Source organism: Opisthocomus hoazin, chromosome 11 (assembly GCF_030867145.1).
Source record: "Opisthocomus hoazin isolate bOpiHoa1 chromosome 11, bOpiHoa1.hap1, whole genome shotgun sequence".
In the NCBI taxonomy this organism is placed as follows: domain Eukaryota; kingdom Metazoa; phylum Chordata; class Aves; order Opisthocomiformes; family Opisthocomidae; genus Opisthocomus; species Opisthocomus hoazin.
The window spans coordinates 5,156,213-5,176,497 of NC_134424.1; the positions used below are offsets into that span (position 1 = coordinate 5,156,213).

At 47.3% G+C, this 20,285-nt stretch overlaps 1 protein-coding gene across 9 annotated transcripts in view; it reads left to right on the plus strand.

Annotated features, from left to right (window-relative positions):
• The window catches only part of FOXP1 (forkhead box P1), a 385,680-nt gene that overhangs the window by 18,083 nt on the left and 347,312 nt on the right, over positions 1 to 20,285 (plus strand). The window contains exon 1 of one of the 9 annotated variants that reach the window (XM_075433285.1): positions 6,732 to 6,788. The exons of 7 other annotated variants lie outside the window; for them this stretch is intronic. The gene's annotated coding sequence lies outside the window, so the exon portion shown is untranslated. Of the gene's footprint in view, positions 1 to 6,731; positions 6,789 to 18,323; positions 18,383 to 20,285 lie in introns of those variants that run through there. One more of the 9 variants, XM_075433286.1, reaches the window with a different exon arrangement.

The following is a 20,285-nucleotide window of genomic DNA, read 5'->3' on the forward strand; positions in this document are numbered from 1 at the left end:
GGTCCTGGAACGGTTTCCCTGTTTCTGTTCCCCTTTTTTTTCCTCACTGTCCTCTCAGGTTGGTGCAGGATCACGCCACGTAAAACCCTTTCCTTCTTCCATCTTATTTTCGTTACTGTTTTGTCAAAGCCTGCAAGCTGTTGGGATTTTCCATCGCCCTGTTGTGTTCCAGGGTGGTGGTCCCACATTGTGGTGGGCTGTGGGTGGCCGTGGGTCCTGCGTTTCCCTGCCCGCCTCGGGCCGGCTGAGCATCCCAGCTGCAGCAACAAGAGCTGCACGATGCCATGGAAGCCTGTAAAAAGGTCCCTTTCCAAATGATTATTTTTTCAAGTGAACAATCACCGTGTGTGTTGGCTCGGGAAGCGTTTTGAGATGGAGTGCTGCAGGTCCCGTTGCACCTGGTCTATCCTGTGTGGCTGCTGGGTCGTTAAAGGGGTACCCCCTATTGAAACCATACATGCTCTTCGGCGTACCTGCGTGCCCTGCTGCCAGCAGCGTGCCGAGACGTGGCATGGAGGTTGGCACCTCTGCCTGTTGGGTAGCGCCTTAGGCCTGCGTTGGAGACAAGATAGGGATGGGGAGGAGAAGACAGTCATCTCCCAGTTGCCTTTGATGTCTCCGTGCCCGGCCGTGTGGGCTGTCGGCACCGTACCCGGCGTGGATGCTGGAGGCATCATTGGAGATGGCCTGTGGCAGAGACGTGCCTGACTCTGCTCCGGCGGCCTCTCCCCGGGGCTGCCTGCGTTGCCAACACTGGAAGCGAGTTACTAATGCCCTCGGGTTTCTGCTTGCTGTTGGTTGTCTTAAATTGTTTCTGCGCCTCAGAGTCCCCGGCGTCCCTTCAGAACGTAACGAGGGAGGCGCGAGCCTGGTTTTGTGGAAGACGGAGACGCCGTAGCCTGCGTCGAGAAAAACTCTCACGCATGGGCTGTGCTCCTGGCTCTAACTCGCCATTGATCTCGATGGAAACGTTACTCCTGACGTTTCCCACTGTATAGTGCGAACCCTGGTTATCTTTGCAGTATGGAAGTGTACTCAGCATGGGCTTTTCCGTTAGTCCTGAAGAGAGGTGGGTGTTGAGATACGTGTGCGCCAGACTGTTTGTATTTCTAGCAAATTGGGACAGAAAAAAAATTGATTACTATTGGTAACTTAATTTTGTGCAAACTAAGGAGCCCCAAAGAGATACCCACTTCAAAAGCTCTTCTTTTCGTCCCCCCTTCCCCTTTTTTTTAACAAAGGATACGTTCTAGCTGTATTTCAGCGGTCTAGGGTTTCAGCCACTTGCTTTGATAGCTGTGTGTGTGAAAGCAGTTGTGTTAGACAGAAGGAAATGATAAAATCTGCGAATGAAGGCAAAGGATGAGAAGGGCAGTGGGTAGCATGAAATGGAGATGCGTTCAGATTGAACGAGCGTTCCTACGAGCATGCCCTGGTTCTGCTGCTCGTTATGGGCCTCATCGGCGATGTTGGGCAAGTTTAATGGACTGGAGTGGGTGGCTGATAAACCCAAAGAACTAGAATTTAGGGAAAAGCAGAATCTGGTGACTACGGTAGTGCAAGTTTATTTTTAGAAGTCGATTGCATTTGAGTCGCTAGCATTAGAAAAACTTCTTAGCTCACATTATACTGCGAATTTCTTTATTTTTAAAGTGGAAATTTTGCAAGCTGACGTTTTGCAGCATGCGTAGTACGATTTGGCTGACAGCATTGTCTGGCAAAAGAAATAACCAAATTATTATTCAGTCATGGGTTTTTAACAGCCGCAAAGCAAGTGGATGTTAACTAAATGATGCAATTTATTCCCTTCCTGCTTATTGCCAGCTTGCCTATTACAGAGAGGCTGCCAGCTTTAAATAAGTGGTACCCAGATGGTAGTCGCATGACGCCCACTTGGTTACAGAGCCTAAGCAGGGAATAACTCGGCAGCCACTACAAGCTGTGGGTCAATTGAGGGGGAATGCCTGTTGCTTCACAGTTTTGCATATGTAAATCTGTTAATGTTATGTCAGTATTGTGCGGTCTAAACACAAGCATTGCCTTTCTCTGGGGCCCAGATGAACTTGGATCGCCGCCCAGTTAATGAGGAGCCGAGTGCGGAGCGGCAGTCGGAGGCTGCCGCCGCCGTTCGCTTCCTCGGCGTGAACTCGCCGCATCCCGGATGCTCTCCGGCCGGAGCGCCGGGGCGAACGCCCGCTCTATTTTTAGCCCCGGCACGGAAGAGGGTTGGCTTGGCCCGGCTGACGTTTTTCTCTCCGTCTGCCACACTTCTGCGCTCGCCTTCATCGACTGCAGATGTGGCGCGCAGCCGCCTCCGAGAAGTCATGAACTGGGTCGTCTGCGCCCGTTAACAGCCAACATCTGCGGCCGCCTGATGGAAGCGGCATGGAAACAATTTTGGGGAGAGCGCTGGAGTTTGGCCCTACGGATGATTACTTTATATTAATTGCATCGAGATAGTTACTGTACGAGTCGGGTTTGAAGCTGATTTTCCCCCCTCCCCGCCCCTTTTTATTATTGTTTTAAAAGCAGTAGTTAAAATTGTTTGACATGGGAATGCTTTTTATTGTTGATCATTTCTGGTTCTGAAAAGTTTATTACAATGGGTGAAAACAACAACCAAAAAAACCCATAAAAAGCTGGGGCTGTAATATGCTTAAAGGCTGAAAAAGTACCAATAGTGTTGATTTAACCAAAGAAAATGTTCCTGGAGGTATTGTAAATTTTATGTGCCAGATGAAAAGCATTAAGTGTGTTATTTTTCACGAAGGAAAAACATTCTGATTTTTAACCATTTTGTAAATTATATTAATGCCGTAATACGGCTTAAAAACTGTTGGGCCTGTTCCAGGAGCGCTCGCCCCGTGATCGGGTCCCACGGGGGTGCGGGTCGGGGGCCCCGCCTGGAGCAGGGGTGGGTGCGGGGACTGGGAGGGTGGAGAAATCCGGCTTTTTGGGCAGAATGCTCTGTTGTTGTGTCCCCCCCCCTTCTTTTTTGGAAGTTGCAAGTGAGCATTTTAAATGGAGTAAGAATAAAACTGAGGGAGAAAATAAGCCGCTTTGGAATGTAGCGGAAAGCTGAGATGCTTCAATATTTTATCTTTATTTTGCTAATTATTTGTCATGGAGATCTGAGTTGATTCTCTGAGATTTCTTTTAAGCCTCTTAAGAGTAATTTTTTTGGCTAATAGTAATTTTCCTCCCCTTGCTCTTCCCCAGCTAGAGCGTTGCGGTGCTGCTTGCAGGCACGGTTGGAGAAGTAAGCTTGAGGTTCAGAGTATGGACCGGCAAGGGGAGAAGTGCTGAGGAAAATCCCGAGGCTGTGTGAGCACTGTAGGGATTGTGTGGAGGGTTGATAACTTGAAGGCAAGTCTGTCCTCCCCATCACTTGGCTTGGGCTGGGAATTTGTCCAGCAATTGTCCTTTTTGATGGAAAATTAGTTAGCAGTTGTTGAAGAGCCTGTAGCAAATTCTTATACAATAAAGGTAAATTAAGCTAGGCATTGGTTTAGATGTGATTTTTCAGTTCCTTGTATTAGCGTGAGAACTATAGCTTACCCTGCTGAAAACTTAATCAGGCAAACAGAATGCTATGTTAGCAGACACTTACAAACCCAGTGTGCTCAGGACTAGATTCAAATAAGTTAATAAGAGTGATATTAGGTGTTTCTAATGGCCCTTTCAATTTTTTAAAAGAAGTGCTGTCTTCGGTAATAAGCCACCCACACCTTCTTGGGTAATGGTTTAATTGAAAGGCTGAGTTGTGTCCATTTAGTCGCAGAGGATCCCTTCTGCTGGGCAGTGTGTTGGTGCACGTCTCTCTGTACCCTTCTTATTCAGTGCCTGATGTGAAGCCCCTGTGGGAGAGGACCGGGGTGAGAGGAGGAAGCAAGCTGTTATGGAGTACACTCCGAAGAGCCAGCAGACACGAGCAGAACAAATCTGCAGAGTTAGTGTGGGTGTAGGGGTGCGTGCATGTTTGTGTGTAATGTATTTAAAATGCCAATAGCTTATGCCTTTTGAAGGCTCCAAATCATAGCTGTCATATTAGCTATACCATTTCCAAAAATAATGCCAGGAACAGACTGATACTGATTGTTCGAGAAAGCATCATTATTCTGTGATACTTTTTTTGGGCTTCTAACATCCCCACTTAAAACAGGTGTTTCCATGCAGTGTTCCTCAAAAATTGTTTGCTGAAAGGATTTTGACTTCAAATTACAGGTATTTTAGTTTTTGGTTTTTTTTCTTTTTTTTTTTTTTTTTTTTTTTTTAACTTCTAGAAGACAGAATGACAAGGGGACAGGGGAGGAACCTTCTTGTTTTTTCTTACTCATTTCAGCAAGTATACTTTTTGGACACAGGACATGAACACAAAGCCTGCAAATTTTAGCTGGTGGTCAGAAGTTTGGGACTTTGTTATTCCACACCTGATGTTAAACCGTTTCCTCCATGTCTGTGTGCTTGCGTCTACAAAGTGGGAACAGGAAAAAATTGCCGTGTTCAGAGGCTGCTGGAGGATCTAAATAATGCTTGGGAAGTGCTGAGGTCATCCAATAATACAGGGCGTTCTGACAGCGAAAAGAATCAATGTCTTCAGCCAGTCTCGGCGTCAGAGCGAGGGCTCTGTTGGCGCGATGCCGTGGGTCTGTGGTGTTTCTTAACAGCAGTTTTGTACCGTCCCAGCTGAACGTGCCTGGTTTTGTGCCACCAAGCAAGAATTGTCAGTGGTTGCAGACCTTACGACATTTCTTGAGCATCAGTAAAGCGGCATTCATTCGTTATGGTGTTGATACAGATCATGGCATGTAGGCCTTCTTAAAATTTGTTTTAGGCTAGTGTTTGTGTGTGGTGGGCCAGTAAAAGTGTGTGTCTGTGTTGGGTATGGCGACCTGTATTTGGTAAAGAAAGCAGAGCCTAGTTACTCGATAAAGATAGTCTTGCCAGAAAAGACTTGGTACAGTAGTGTGCAAAAAAAGAAACAGGCAGAGTGCATAAAAACACTGTTAGCCTGTCATCATTTTATGCCCATCCCTAAAAACCAGAAACCTTCAGCTCTACGAAGTGCTCAGAGCAGAGCTTTAGAGGTCCTTTCGAAGCAGAGATGTTCGGGGGATTCCCTGAGAGAAGATCAGATAAGATAGTAAGTGGAGGATTCAGGCGGAAAAGTGGTTTGGAATTGCAAATCAGTGGTTTGCCCATAAGTGCTTTGGGTTGGCTGTGGTGTGTTCTGATCATATATATATATATATGTATTTTTTTTTTTTTTTCTCCTAAAGATCTTGAGTGATTTTTCACCCCTGTCTTTAAGCTGTCTCAGAAGGGTCCTGATTTTCAAAGGCTGAGGATGGTTGTTCACTCCAGAGCTCTGCGGGCTGATGTGAAATCACTGCTTGCTCTCTCCAAGCTCCTGATCTCTGTCTCTGGTAGAGCTCCTCGCCTTCACATGCTTTAGCATAACTCGTTACTTTCTTGAACACTGTAGGAGGTTGAATAAATATGATTTCTGCAATATGTATGTATACATAGATATATGTATGTATATATAAAGCAGTGAAACTTGGACATGCTGGGTGTTAAGCAACTCGCCAAAAACAACAGGAGGAACCGATGTCAGAACAGGACTTAAATTTATCTATTGCTCACTGGTGATCCCACAGCTGGGCAGGATCCAGCTGAGCAAACTGTGCTGTGGTGACTGTTCTGTCTCTTCCCACACAATGTACTTATATTGTAAGATATATATTAAAATATTCAGGGAGTTGGACATATTTCATGTAATGACTGGAGGATGGTAGCTCTTAGTGCATCGCTCGGATCAAGCCCGCTAGATCTTGGGCAGTTCTTTCCTGATGTGAAATGTAAAGCCTTCATCTAGGAGACAAAAAAAATTTTGTAAGTTTAAGAAATCTGCCAGCACCTGGCTGCAAAGAGAGGTGAGTGGGTTTTGGGGTTTTTGCTGTTCTTAGCTATCTGTTTAGCTTGGAAGAAGCAGGAGCGGGGTGGTCGGGTGGCATGGGGACGTGTCCATCCCCACAGCCGATGACAGCAGGCTCAGGCAGGTCTCAGCTGCCTGGCACTGCGCGGGCTCCGTGGGGCTGGCTGCCTCGGGGGACGCAGCAGGTCACCACGGCAGAGGTGGCTGAAGCTGCATAAAATGCCCTGTTGACGTTCAGCTCTATGGGAGCCTCATCTGGTCGTTCCGGTGTGTTGTCATCTTCAGCTTGTCTCTGAGTTGTGGCTCTCATCTGGTCCTCTGTGTCCTTGCAGCTTCACTGCTCTGCTTTCACAGGAGAAATCATTTGGGGAAAGCTTGGGCTATGCTTTCTGCCCCGGGGCAGATCTCCCCAGGGCAGGAATAGAGTGGTTTTGCAGGCAGCACCAGTGTCCAGCTGGTGTGCTCGTCCTGCATCCCCAAATCACCTTCAATGCCTACTGTCCTCTTTCTAGTGGCCTAGAACCTACAGCCTCATTTCATCCATGAGGCAGTCAAGCTTTCTCAAAGCGCTGGCACTCTCAAGACTGAAGATACTGTTGGCATAACACAAGTGTAATTACTGTCAGTATAATCAACAAGGATTACTGGATTGATTTCTCTCTTTTTTTTTTTTTTTTTTCCCCCCCTTCAGATGTTTAAGAAACCCCAAACTTGCATAAGAGTACATAACTTGGTAGAGTTCCCCATTGCTGGAGGCATCCTTCTGAGCTGGAGCTCGGCTTCCCCTGGAAGACATAGGATCTTGCATGCCGTCAGTCTAGATTACGGATACGGTGTTGCCAAACCCTAGGTACAATTAAAAGGAAAAGACAGCATGGATCACACCATCTTGTCCGGCAAGATGCTTCCGCAGTGGTGCGTGGCGTGTCGGCTGGGGAGCAGGCGGAGCTGGTGGTGGTGGTGTGCGGGAGCAGGGGAAGGGAGCATCAGCACCAAGGAGGATGCTGTGAAGCAGTGGTATCGATCTGGAGCTTGGGAGATGGTTCTCCTGAATGCTCCCTCGATGCTAACTTCACTGCAGTTAAAAGCTGAAGAAGGTTTGGTCTCCTTGGAGATTTGGGTGAGGGTGAAAATGGCTTTAATCTTTTTGGCTAGAGTCGAAAATGAAGGTATAACCTGCTTTATTGCGCCTGGAAAAGAAATGTGTTTTTTACAGGTGTAGCTTTGCTTTTGTCCTGTGTTCTCATGCAAATGAGCATCCCTTTCTTTTCTCTCTCTCTTTTTTTTTTTTTAAACATACATATACCTCCTTTTGGAAGTTCTCGTTTCCACCCAGGCACCTGCATTTCAAGTCTCTGTCATGCAGATTCGTTTTTCTCTTTAGACATGTGCCATGCTGACAGGCCTGAGGCTAGAACATGCTCTTTATCTGTGAAGGCTTTCTCTTGCGCTTCCAGTAGGTGATACTTTGAGGTGAAGGCAAGGGGCTGTGCCGTGTTGTTGGAGCCAAGACCTGGGCTGCTGCTCCGGGTTGAAAGTCAGACTGTTCTGGACTTGTGACTTGGGTTCGGGACTGCTGAAAGGTTTGCATGTCTGAATGAATGGAAGAGGGGTGTGGATTCAGAGAAGGCCTGCTGGAAAGGAGACTTTTGAGCTCAATTTCTGCCTTTCATTTAATGGAAATGCACAAAATCTCGAGGGAGGTTGAATTTTGGTGGTTGTGTCCTCATAGTCTGTGTTCTGTGGGGTTTTTTTATGCTGGGCTAATATACAACCAGTGGTCCTGAACGTCACAGGAATCCAGATGAGAAGAAGAGCCTAAAAATCGTAGGTTATGCATGCACCGAGATTGCATCAGAAGTTCTTTTTGAGAAATGCAGCCTTTTTATTGAATCCTTATGGCACAGGCACTATGCCTTGCCATCTTCTGGACTGCCCCAGGAGCACGTTCATTAACTCCCACTGTCTTCTGCATTAGCATTGGCTTCTGTGCTCCATTTAGGTTTTCTTTAAAGCATTACGTAAACAACTGTCGTGTAAATACAGGCGTTTGTAATGGTGCTTTTAAATTAAAAAGACTCTTGGATTCATGCAAGTAGACACATGCTTGCACAAAATAACTTTTGGCTTCCCCGTAACACTTTACAGAATAATTTAAAGGAAGAAAAGATTTGCAAACAGTTGTAAAAGAGCCATAAAAAACTGTCAAATACCAGACCTTCAGCTAATTGTAAACTGTTTTGCTCTTGGAAGTCGTACAACATTGATCTCATAGCTGCTTCATTAAGAAGGTGCTTCTCTGTAGCACCGGAGCTGCTTGCTCAGGTAGCCATGAGCAAAAGTAGCGAGAGATGTTGGGCTTCTGCTGTGAATGCCCAACAGAAACTAGAATAGCTCCAGGCAGCTGAAGTATTCTGTAGCAAAAAGGAAGGCAAGTGTTGCAGGGAGCTGAAGGGAGAGAAGCTGCAGGGCTGAAAACTTCTTTTTCTCTCATCCCAACTGCTTCACCCTAGCAAAGGCACGACATCTCCAGCCCTTTGCGGGCAGGCGTGGCAGAGGCGGGGACGTTTTGGGAGGACCCGCTGGCACAGGAGGATGGCGGGTACGGGTGAGGAGCGCGGTAGCGCCTGCATGCTTGGTCTCTGACTGACTGTCCTTACAGAATATGTTCTCATCTTCAGTTTTCAAAGGGAGATGTGAAAAACATCTTTCCTGGACAGAGAATTGGCTGACATCCCTGGCCAGCTGGTTAGTTGCATCTTTTTTTTCACTGTACCAAGGAAGACAAGTGCTCATGGGTCGGCTTTTTCTGGTTGAGATGGGGGGGAGAAAGTAGCTCATTAGACTAGATTGGTAGAAAAACTTTTCTCCGAGCTGAGCTCTGATTCTGCAGTTGGACGATGTTTTGCTTGAAGAATGTGCCTAGGGCTTTGGATTGTGTCCTTCTGATGCTGCAAACTGGGCTGTCTGCTTCGGGGAAATACCAGTAGCAACCTACTGGGCCTCATCTCTGGCGTGTATTCGTTCTCAGTCTCTCTGCTTTAACCAGATTCTAAAGCTGTATCATTGAATCTCTTTAAGAAGGGAAATTCTTGCCTTTGTGTATTGGTCGAGCTGATGAATGGTTGCCTGTTATCTGCTCGGTCCATGACCGAGTCGGGCTGTCAGCGACAGAGCTGAAGTCAAAGGGACGTTATTTCAGGCATCTCCACCTCCTCTGTGTTAGCCATGGAGTGGATTCTCTTCCCATCTGTTCCTGAACCAGAAACGTCCTGTTTAACAAGAGGGAAACTGGGGATTTTATCTGGCCCAGGCATTTCCTTCTTGATTTCCCAGTTTCCTTTCCCTTGCAGCAGTCCCGTGCTGATCCTTCACCTCTGGCCATGGGTACGGGACGTGGCCCACTTTGCAATGATTCTTCCAGCTGCTAAACAAATGGAGGGAAACCAGTGTCATTGCTTGCCCCTGGTGAATTTGGACATGACCCATACATGCCCAGCTGCTGGAAGTCCCAAGTCCTTACTGGCGGTTGAATGTCTTGGATTGCAAGTGTCAATGTGACACTTGGAAGCCGCGGGCAAGCTTGAAGTTCTGCATGTGCTTCTAAAAAAGTGTTAACTTTTCTCTGAAAAAGGTGAGTTACCTGGCAGCAGGTCTCTGTGCTTACAAAGCCTGCCTTGGGTGCGCTCATTAGCCCAAGGCATGTACGTGACTCTTCAGACCAGTTGCAGTAAATGGTAGATGCTGGGTAATGCAGCTGAAGCAAACGGGCAGTATGGTGTTTTCCCCCACCCCAGAAGTGACTGCAAGTAGGGAGTGAGTTGCCAAACCTTAATCAGGGTTGTTTTGCTGATAATTTAATATCTACTAGGTGCTGAATTCCTGGCTGAGAGTCGTTACAGGGTGGCAGAGTCTTCCTGAGAGTGGAGTGCTTTGGCTGGTCAGAACTGGATGTCAGGACAGCTTTCAGGAAACCCAGTTAACCTCAGTTTTATTGCTGAGTAGATGTGAACTAGGCTGCAGGCTTCTGAATTTTGGAGTGTGCTGGCACCCTGGTGACCCGTTCAGCTGGGAGGGCTGAGCACCGAGAGCAGGACCCAGGAGAGGATGGGGTGGGCAGGAGCTGGCCCACAGCGCTACCATTAGCAGTGACAGCAAATGGTCAGGGACTAGGGTAGCGCTTAAGAAGAAATTCCTGGACACACAAATGAAACAATATCAAATGAAAAAAGAACCAGCCCTGAAGAATCATCTGTGCGCCCAGATTCCTACCACGTACCATCACCCATGCGATGGTTTGGTGGTCTGACGCACTGCTGTCCTTGCTAGCTTCAATGTGACTTACTTTTCTGATCTCTTCACGTTCCTCATCAGAAGCATGTCAGAGAGGCATTGAACCATCCAGTAGATTTTGGCCTGGCTGACTGTAATAACTCCCAACTTTGTATTTTATGTATGGCATGCTTAAATGTTTTTGAAAGCATTGGGAAAGGAAGAAGGGACTATATGCTGTACACGTTGGCGAAGGAAGCCCTGGTGAGTGATTCCCCCATGACTCTGCAGGTGGTGAGACTGGTCGCTGGCCCCTGCTTGATGTCTCACAGTCCTGCCCTTCCCAGAATCAGTGCTAAAAGTGAGTTTTCTTGCATCTTCTTCCCTTATTTATCGTTTTGTGCATGTGTAGCAGCTTCCAGGGCTTTCACCGTTGCGTGTGCAGCTGCTAAGCACCACTTTGACTTGGGACTGCTTTCGCCTCCTTTCATGGCTTTGTTCTACCTTGCAGAGCCAAACATAGAGTTTATTCCCGCTTTCCCAGCCCTCCTCAATTTTGCACCACTTTAACCACCTTCCTGTACCCCAGCATCATCAATAGCTCTTGGCTGCATCGGTGCAGCAGAGCTCAGATAGTCCGTGTCTGCCAGCAGCACTTTGCCGCCCGCGTGTTTCCCAGTGACAGCCCTCTCGGGTTTGAGGGGGGCTGTCTCAGAGGGTATATCGTATCTTTGGACTCTCATCTCCAGTGTGCTTCCAGTGCACCCAGCAGCACCTTCTGCTGTTGTAATGGGCCACTGGGGTCTGTAATGCAGCATCCCCGCGGGGTAGCAGGAGAAGATGAGATCCTCACCCCAGACCTGGGCGGGCAGAGCTACAGGGAGATGGGCAACTTGGCAGACAGTCCATGAAAGAGAGGAGAACCAAGCGTGGACCTCTCGGCAAACTTTCCGGCTGGTGGCTGAACTCCAGGGCTGTTCTTTCCCCACAGTGGCAGCCTTAGTTAGTCGGTCTTCAGATGCTGCCATAATATGAATATTCAGTGCCAATAAAATATGCACAATGCCATAAGCCTTGCCAGGGTGAGGATCTTGAGGGCTCGATGAACTTTGTAACAGCGTTATGCAGTTGTAGGGGCACGACTGATGCAGCGATTGATTTCTCAGTTCAGGCTTCACCTTCTTTTGAGCAGAGTTCATCCCTGTTTGCTTTTCATAATAGCGTTATTACACCTCGCTGGCAGCAGGACAAGGGAGAAGCGACCGTGCAGCTTTTCATTCCTCCTGTGCTCCTGTGCAATAATCAACGGTGGTGAACGCCAGTCCGTCAGGCTTGAATTTTGCATAGCTGATATGTTACCAGCTGACTATCGTGGTATTAACACTACTGTAAAACACTCCTGTTTTCACTCAGAATTTTCCAACAGCTACAGAACAAAGGCCCAAGGAGTTTCAATATCAAAGGAAAAAGCAAAGGGGCAAAAAAAAAATAGCAAAGCTATGCTGCAGTAGCAAGAATACAAAACAAATGCGTCTTTAAACTTTTTTTTTCTCCTGATCTACTTTCTGTATGACTCACGAGGCAGGCTCGAAAATGGCCTCCCAACGTGCATGCATAATTTTGCACATCCAAGTGTCTGCATATGCAGCGCTCTTAAATATCCCCCTGGCGTTGGCTTTGGCGCTGGGGCGGAGTGGGGAAGGGGCGAAGGAGTTCAACCCAGAAGGGCCCTAACTCGTGTGGGCATCGCTTCCCAGATGGACGTACCCCAGCCTTCGGTGTGCACCGGTCAACCACCAGTGGCTGTGCAACCTGCTCTTCTCCACTGGTTTGTGCTGGGCTGGTTAGCTTGGAGAATGGCTGTCTTTTTTTGGGGGTATTTTTTGTTCCTCTTCTCCTATGAAAGGCGTAGCCTGGGAAAGATGATGTGGGCTTTCTGAGTACCAGCTATTTTCCAGGAACTGGACAAAGGAGGCTGAGGGAGAGCCAGACCGTGGAAAAAGTCACGCGTGAAGCTACAGAAGTGCGGCTGAGACCACCTTTGGACCGATGGCGTTGCCCTTCGGTCGCGGGGCGGTGGGACCTGCCGACCCTGCTCGCGGAATCAACAAATAAATAGGCTTAAAATTAAAGCTGCTTACCTGTTTTTTTCCATTCAGTGATTCCTGACAGGACCCCTTTTAAAGCAGGCATCTCATCTGTGCTTCTCATGGCTTTTGTAAGATAATTAAGAGCTCTTAAATGGAAAGCCAGCATGTAGATGCGCTCGCAGGTGTCGGAGCAGGGTTTTCACCCCTCAGGAGGGGATGTACAGACTGTTCTCAGCTGAAGCAGCGGAGGTTGGTGAACAGCTGGAGGCATGGGAGCCGCTCTTTTAATGACTTCTGATCATAAACCCCAAATTTAGAGGCTTGATGTGCAGATGACATCCCCTGTTCTGAAAGCGGCCTGTGTGTGCGGTGGCACTCAGCCTGTGTTTCGGGTGCTTTCTGTCAGTCAGGGTAGGGTGAGCATACCTGGCATAGCAGAAAGGTGTTGATTTGATTAAAATCTGGCTCTATTGTCTGGCAGAAGTCCTGAATCCCCCTTTTACCCTTTCTGCAGGCAGAAAGAAGTGCAATTTTCATTCAGCATAGATGTTTCCCTTTCATCCCTGAAGCTAATTTTTTTTTTTTTTTTCCTGCAGCAGTTTTGGTGAAATTATGTATCGCTTGTGATAATTCATTTTAAAAATTCCTGAGCTGTGTGGCGTACTTTCATGAAAATTCATTTAGATAAAATTAGATATTATTGTTTAATGAGGTGGCATTTCAATTTAGACCTTGCATCATGCATATACCAAGAGTTTTTTATGGAATAGTTAGGTTCATTTGAGTAATAAAGGCTGAATCATGGGGGCTTTAATTCTTAATCGCTGTGAGGATTGTTATCTGTGGGATGTGAGCTGTCTTAGTGGTATTCAATCAAGTGTCCACTTAGCCGTGACCAGAAGTAATTGCTCCCAAGTGGGTTGCACAATGACCTGTTAATACTTGCTTTGACCCTCTGACCTTGTCTGCCCCATTGTTTAGGATTTTATAGCGAGCGAGTCTGCATTTCTGTGGGGTCAAGTAGATATCTGAGGTCAAACATTTTCTGATTACTCCATAGTGTGCACTGTAAGTCTGTGGAGTTGTTGCACGGCGATAGTCGCCGCTTCAGAGCAGGACGCGAAGGGTTGGGAAATTGTCTTCCTGAATGCATGTAAACAGTTTAATATTTTACTGAAAGAAGTTCATCTTGTAAATTAGGTATGAATAATACATTTGTAATTACTACTCACGTCTTTAAACACTTGTGTCTTAATTGGCTTGGGCCTTTTCTTTAATGTATTTGTATTTTGTCAGGGAAGTTAATTTTACCTTGCAGAGACGGAAGGCGAGTTGCGTGGACTGGGGATGGCTTCGTCTCGCATCCCTTCAGCGCCTGGGCTGGTGTCGGTGCTGCGAGATGAGTTCAAGTCGGGATTGCTTCATCCCTGCCTCGGACTGCTGCCGTAGACTTAGTTTATGTGCCTCTCTCAGCCTCCCAAAATTAATTCGACCTACTTGTTGATGACTGCAACCGGCGGAGGGTTGGGATGTCCTGTATTAATTTATTGGCCGCATTTAAACGTTGCCGAAAGAATGGTCGTGTTGTGCAGTAATTTGCAGGGGGACCTGCCGTGTTGCATAGCTGAAATGCGGTATTTTCTTAGCAGTGTATCTGGCAAAATAGCGTGGTTGTACAAACAAAGCCTTGGTATTGTTTGTAGCACTACTCCCTCTTTTCACGTCGTGTTTACCGCGTTCACTAGCCAAAACACTTCGGTGCTCTCTTCAGCCTTGTAGGTCAGCTTTGCTCTGAAAGAACGTGCGTGCCCATCTCTCGGCGTTGCGTTCTAGGGAAAATATTTTGATCGTCGTTCCCTGAGCGGGGCTGGTGGGATGACACAAAGCAGTTGGATCACGCTACAGTTTGGGGACAAACACAGCTCGCGTTCCTGTGAGGGAAGCAGACTATAGTCAACTGAGTAAGCAAGGAACGAGTGCTAAAGAGAAAACTATATAGCATATGTGGGGGAGAAAAAACAAAACAGTGACTCTCTTCCCACTGCCAGAATATTTAAAAACAAACAAACAAGAAAGCAAAGCAAAGCACGCTTTGCAATGAAGGGAACCTGGGGATTTTTCTTACTGTGCGGGAGGCGGTGTGGGGATCTCCTCTTGCCAGAACGCCCTCGGAGAGTTTGAACCGTCCGTTCTCTGAGACCGCGTCATGGTCGGTGCAGGACGTGGGTTGGCCACAGAGGCCCTCGAGAGCTCTTCATTGATCTGAATCGTCATCCATTTAAAACCGTGTGAAAACCCTGGCCTCCTGTGCCAGATTGTCTCTGAAGCCTTCTCTGTTGTAAAGGTTCAGACGCGGCTGGGTTTATGGAGACGCCTTCCTTTGCAGATGTTGGTACTTCATCACCCGGAACAGTCCTGCTGTCCTCCATGGACCAGTGACATGTCAATGTAGGCCCTGGCGCAGGCGTGCGGTCTCATTTCCCCTCTCAAACAGTGACCGGGAGGCACTCCTGACCTAAACCAGCCCTGGACGTTATGGCCACCTCGCTCTGGGCCGTCCACCTCTGCCTCCCCACCGCAGCTGGGCTTAGGAGGGAACAGCTCCTTGGTTCTCCTCATCCTCTCTGGAAAACGTAAGCTTGGGAGGCGGTGCGGGAGGTGGATTTTCATCTCACGTTGCTAAAGGTCTGGTTGCTTCATCGGATGGAGCAATCCCTTCTTCTGAGGGCCTGCAGAGACCCCAGGTGAGGTGGACCAGGAATCGGAAGCCTTAGCCTCCTTGTGCTGCAGAGTAAGAATGGTGGTGAGACAGGGCGGGAAGGCGCCCAAAAGGCAGAAGTTCCTACCAGGTGCATATTTTAGGGTTGATGGTAATGAAACAAGCGTTATCATCGTTCTCTCTTAACAGTTAGTCAGGACTGGGGCGTTTCTCGTAAAGACCCCATGACTAACATTACCATGGGAAATCCAGAGGGCTTTCTGAACTTCATTTTGAGGTTTTCACTGTGTTATAGATACAGTTTTCAGAAGAAAACGTCATGCTCTTTACTCTCCTTCTGAAAAACAAATGCGCAGCTTGAAGAACTGAGTACACAGCATCTCTAATGTGACACTCATTGCTTCTGACCGAGCCCAGGCACTCTGGGTCCCTTCTCTACTGGCGATGTCTGCAGCAGAGGAACTTGCTGTTGGTGGAAAGGTCTTGTGCCGAGTCCAGAATAAACAGAATATTTCTTAACTTTTGAAAGGAATGCAAGCGGATGCCACGGAAATGAAAGATCCCATTTAACATGGATACTGCAACCTTGATCTATGTTTTTTTGTTCTCTTTGAAATGTGGGAAAACATCTAAGATGTTGCGGAGGGTTGTTGGAAAGCCTGCATTTCCCACATGCTCGGGTCTGTTCAGTGCCTTTGTGGGTGGTGTGTGGTTTGTGTCAATCATCAGTCAGGTGCTGATGGTGATAGAGCCGCGTTCAGCCTCTGAACCCGATGCCGAGCACATTGATCTTTGCGAACACGTTTATACAAGCTGGGGGAACGGCAGGCTTGTAGCCACAGTTTTCAACCATGTCCAGAGCTTCCTTTTGCAGCTCAGGAGAAGGCAGAATACCGCTTGTGCAGCAGCCTCAGACGGTGCTGCGACGAGCCCTTAGTTTGCCTTCGTATCAGTTGAGCCATTTCATCTTTTCCCCAGCAGACTAAGCAGCAGCACAGATTGGCCGTTATGATTAATTTTGTGCAGGAAGCAAGAGCTGGATGTTCCAGCATCTCCTGGTTTTCACTCTGGTTGAAGAGGGCACTGCTTGTACCTGCTACGCTTCCAGTTAGAGTCCTTTCAAGGGAAATCGGACACTTTTCATGGGGCTGGGAATGGGTTTGGTGATGAAGTTTGAGGGGATCAGTGTAGCATCCTGGTTGGATGCAGACTGTGGCAGCTATTGATCCAAGTGAACAAAAGGCTTAAAAAACCCCTACGACCATCATCGGGGCAGTTTGTGTCCGTGGCCTTTTGAGCTCTTCCTGTTATGACTGGTTGCATCTTGCTGCTTTTCTGAACCCACTGCCAAGAGCGCATCACCAGAAAGTGAAACTCCCACGTCAGCCCAGCCGTGTCAGCATGTGATAACGGTGCCGTGCACTCTCGGGGCCGTATGTCTTCTCTCATCAGTTTGGTTTTTGAAAAGAGGGGTGTTTTTTTTTTTTTTTTCAGAAATGCAACATACGTATTAGCATGGTCCTAGGATGTCTTGCAGAGCTGCTCCTGCCAAACACTGAACAGCCCTGAGAGTTGTTAAAACTTTAATCGAGAAACAGAGGCACTCAGCAATTCTCAGAAGCGCTCGGCACCTTCCAGGATAGAGCAATTTCAAAAAGAAAAAAAAAAAAAAACACCACACACAACAAAAAACATGAGATGTAGTTATGCAAATTATGACCTTTAAATTCATTTTATATTTGGATTGAAGTTGCTAACGCATTCTTTCCAAGTTCTGTTTTTCCAGCGTGATTCTGCTTCGGGTACTTCTCTTTGTATTGGTGGAGCGGAGCAGTGCCGGCCCCGCGGAGGGAGCGCGGGACACGATGAGTTGGAAAAGCAGCCACCGCGTCGTGGGATGGGCAGCATGTTGGTTAGCAAACAGCCTAAATAGGTGGATTTTAATTTCTCTGGAGGGTCTGAGCACGTTAACTAGATGGCAGATTCCTCATTAGCTAGATGGATTAAAATTTGTATCATGGGTGATGCCTATCCTGACTAATACGTGTAAGTAACAGCTCGTTCTGCTAGAGCTATTGGACGTGGCTTGGGTGGAGGAGAGGAATTGGCTTCTGCGGAGGATATTTGCAGAAAGTCACATTTCCACCATATGTTAGCAGGAGTCTCTTTGGATGCAGGTTTTGGATGGAGTCCTCTGTGTTGCTGTAATCTGGTTTGTCCTTTTTCTACCACTAGTTCTGAATCATACCAACTACTTGGACTCTGCTGCGTGTTTCCTGAAGGACAGTGGGAACAGTTCTGCTGGCTCAGCTGCCTTTCACCTCTTACTTCATCTCAGTGAAGAAGTAAGGTCTGGGGGACGGAAGGAGAAATTTGGTGTCAATCAGGAGGGAGGAGGACTGCAAAAAAATCTGAAAAGTCTACCAAGTTTAAAAAAAAAAAAAAAGAAAGAAAAAGAAAGGTACCACAAACCTCATCAATCCTGATTTAGGTCTGGCTTGTGACAAATCATTATGTAGGAAGGGAAATATCCCTTTAATTTTTAATAGCTTTGCAGTGAAGTTTTATTAGGCAGTAATCTTGTTCCTGAGTGGATAAAGGAGAAGGGTGCAGGCCAAGTAATTTTTTCCCCTCCCGTGCAGTTGGGAAAGGGAGAGGGGGGTCATGGCGAGACAGCTGCCTTCTGAAGCTCGAAGCAGCACCCGTCTCTGTGCCACAAGCAGACCGAATGCTTCCAAATGGATGTTTACAACATAAATATGTTCAGGATGTGGGTAGCGAGAGAAGTGTGGGAATAGACGTGAAGGTGCATGGGAGTGGGGATGCGAAGGGGGAGGTGTGAAGAGAGCCAGGAGAGTGTGATGCACATTTTGCAGATAACTTCTCTTCGGGCGCCTCCTTCCAGAGCCTGGGTGTGGACTGTCCTGCTCCTACCAGTGTGTCCTGGGGCTTTATGTTCACTGCAAAGAGGTTCTCTTACCCGTCTCCGCTAACGTCACCAGTCCCTTATTTCCAAACGGGGTTTATTTTCAGGGAACAGCAGCTGATAATAAGCCCGGATTGGTCAAGTAGCTTCATTTGAGGTTTGGTTGCTGGTGGTTGGCGTTTCTTACAGTATTTCCCAGGCACCGAGTGCAGCAGACGTTTTGCTGGCACTTGCTGACGCGGTGTAGGGCACTCCTCGATGATACAGTCCTTATCCCAGCCTGGCTGCTAAACCCACGAGTCCCTCGGGCAGTAGTAGACAGCTACCCTGGGCGTTGGTGCTTGTTTTACCGTTGTCTCAGATGACTAGGCAGCGTTTCTATGATTTTAAGGCAGCGTGTCACTGCAGGATCTGGGATGAAATTACCACTTGCAGAGGTAGAGGTGACGATTCGACTCCCTTTGGCTGCTGAGCATCGGTGACTTGGGGAGGCTGGTGGAGCGGGGCACCTTCGGCACACCGCGATGAGTATCAGAAATGAGCATCTGGCCCTCTCTCCTCACATTTCCCCCCCCCCCCCCCCCCCCCTTCTTTTTTGAACATCTGCTTGCCTGATTGTTTTCTGGGGTATTTTTTTCTGTGGCTCTTTTAATTTGTGGTGAATGTGTATTTAATGTAAGTAAGATGTTAGCTTCTGTCTGGTTTTTCAGCAAGCATTCCAGTAATTACTGGAGTACCTTTGAATGCTACAGCTGCTATTTCTAAGTTAAGGAATCACATTTTCCAAGCATTTATAACTGAATTCACATGCGTAAAACTTGGCATTCAGATTGCTGGCCCACATATCTTATTTTGTCTTGATCCTTTAAGTTCGCGTATCAGCTTTGTGTTTCATTAAAAAGGTAAAAATGGCTTCTTGCTGCTTTGGGTGGGCTTGTAGTAGTCTTGCTTTATTACATTGCTTGAATTTAATAAAAAAATGGTGCTGGTTTGGGCTCTTAAATTATTTCTTTGTAGTTACTGCTGTGGGCTGGTGTCTTATTTTAATTTTTTTTTCCTTCCCCTCTGTCCTCCTTACCCTTTATTACTGTGAAGCAGTCTTTAATACTACTTGTTGGTACAGCTCTGAGTAGCTTCTCGGGATGCGGTTTGATCCTTTCTCTGCTGATGTCAGGCAATCCCTTCGTGCCAAAGGACGCTGGTTAAGGCCAGGCTTCCCCCCCGCGCCCTCAGCGACGTTAACTTGGCTTTTCCAGATGCTCCCAGAGAGCGATGCATGAAAATGAAAAAAATGACAGCCATGACTTTAAATTCACCGTGTCTTTTCGGCACCAATAGCAGTGTTGGGTCCACAGGGTTGCGATGACCTGCAGATCGGCCGCGCCGGCTTTGCCTTGCGTTATGTGAATGCTGGGTGGTTGTGAAGATGTCCCCAGCTGTCGTCACAGCCCCAGCCCCGTGGCTGCTCTGCAGCGCTGAGTGCCTCTCTCTCTCTCTTTTTCTCTCTCTCCCTTTTTCCTTTTCAAGCTGTGAAGTCTGGTCTGGAGGAAATGTGATTTTTGCGTTTCCCTGCCCAGAGAGGTATTTTTTTTTTTCATTTTTTCGAAACTGTTTTCTGGCACTTAGAAGTTGCGAGGTAATGAGGGGTGAGGGGGGGTAGAAGAGATCTGAAGTTTGACCTCCAAATATACTTAGTAGATGTGGTGATAATTACAAAGCTTTTCTTCAGCTCAAACAAGGTACAGTGTGTGGTTTGTTTCTTTGAGCCCGTATGCTAAATGTAGGGCGGATGAGTTGAAGAGTAAAAACTAAATTGATGGATCTGGTACACCAAAGTACTTAAGTAAATTGTATTATTTTGTAACACAAATTTTGTGAAAATGCCTCAGTCTTCCAATAAAAGTCTGAGAAGACTTCTGGACTTAATTAACTACCAATATTAGTTTATGTCATTGTTATTGGCGATAGTTTTACTCCCATTTCAACACTTGAGCTGCATAACTCTTCTTTGCGGTGAGTGTCCCTTTAACAGGACATGTGAAACGCTGTTTACTCTGAGGGTGGCGAGGCCCTGGCGCAGGTTGCCCGGAGCAGCTGTGGCTGCCCCCTCCCTGGCAGGGTTCAAGGCCAGGTTGGATGGGGCTCTGAGCATCCTGGGCAGTGGCAGGGTCCCTGCCCGTGGCAGGGGGGTTGGAACTGGGTGATCTGTAGGGTCCCTTCCAACCCAAACCATTCTAAGACTCTATGTTTCACATATAATTATGCTTTTATTGCATATATTCGGGAGAGAAACGAATCCAAACTTTGAGGATAGGCGCTGGATTTTGTCTTGGTTTTGTT